This window comes from Bombus pyrosoma, linkage group LG8 (genome assembly GCF_014825855.1).
Source record: "Bombus pyrosoma isolate SC7728 linkage group LG8, ASM1482585v1, whole genome shotgun sequence".
NCBI lineage: Eukaryota > Metazoa > Arthropoda > Insecta > Hymenoptera > Apidae > Bombus > Bombus pyrosoma.
Window position 1 is genome coordinate 10965903 of NC_057777.1, and position 1309 is coordinate 10967211.

At 39.4% G+C, this 1309-nt stretch overlaps 1 protein-coding gene across 1 annotated transcript in view; it reads right to left on the reverse strand.

Annotated features, from left to right (window-relative positions):
* The window catches only part of LOC122570265, a 6324-nt gene that overhangs the window by 2540 nt on the left and 2475 nt on the right, over nt 1–1309 (reverse strand). The window lies entirely within an intron of this gene.

Here is a 1309-nt window from a genome sequence, read left to right on the forward strand (position 1 = left end):
ACTATGGAGATGCATCGACATCTGGCAATCATCTTGTTCAAAGGATGCGGTCTTTGTGTAGCAAGCCACGGGACAGAATCCGTTGGAGTGTTTACTGCCGCGTGCCGCTGCTGTATTTTTTCAAGGAGAGCTATACGGTTACTCTATGCCTTTGTTTAGGTAAACGTTTATCCCTTGACCGCGGCTACGTTGGCGACTGGTTGTCGCCTCGAGCCCAAGCTCACTGTCACGAATCTCAAATAAGTACAATCGGGTTGAATGACAATTGTTTAATTACGGCTATGGTAGAATCTAGATTACAACATTACGGGACCTTCCCAAGGTTCCAAAGGAGGGCTTCGGTGTTCTTTCATCTCCGACATATATATACAAATATACAAAAATACAAATGTACTATATACTCAACAATGTTATTTAAATAAACTAACCTTCACGAACATTACGTTGACACGGGTACGCGGCGGCCATCGACGAGGTTGTCCTAAGCATGCGTACGGCATTATGCCGGTGGCATCGCATTGCAGTGCGATAGGCAGCCAAACGAACGGTACACGCTGATTGGCCCGCGACAAACGTATTCCTATTGATCGGTGGTCAGGGAAAAAAAGGATGGCTGACACGGAACACTGTCTTCCCTCTTACTACACTCCTCGCCAAAAAGATAGCCCAGATGTGCTATCTTTAATTTTTCAATAACGCGTGTAAAGTTTTTCGTCTGTAACGTAGAATACTAAAACATTATGAGCTCAGGATATGTGGTTCGTTGAAAATAATTAAAAATATTATGAGGTTTAGTGTGTAACAAAAAAAAATTGTTTTATTTTAAGAACGATAGCACATGTGCAATAAGAAACTAATAATCAACATAAATTGTAACTAACAATAATTACTTATCAAACGTATATACTTATTTAATAATGGGTACATCCCCCTTTATTTTCTATTATTTGTATTGCACGATTTGCTATCGATTTATATAGTTTCTGGATGTAATTTTGACTTAACGTATCCCATTCGCGTATACGCCGTGAACAAGTTCTGCCCAGCAATTTTTAATAATATTAAGGTCCGGGGAGCATCCAGGCCACGGCAAAATAGATATATTATTTCCATTAAAGTATGATTGGATCAATCTTGATGTGTTTACAGGTGCATAAGCTTGTTGAAAGACGTAATCAGGCCTAGAAACGCGTTCTGCATGATTATTTATTTGTTCTTTGATTAAATTTATGTATCGGACACTACTCATTCTCCTAACGATAAACTTGATACTTGTCTTGCCTAAACAACTAATGCCGGCCCAAACCAT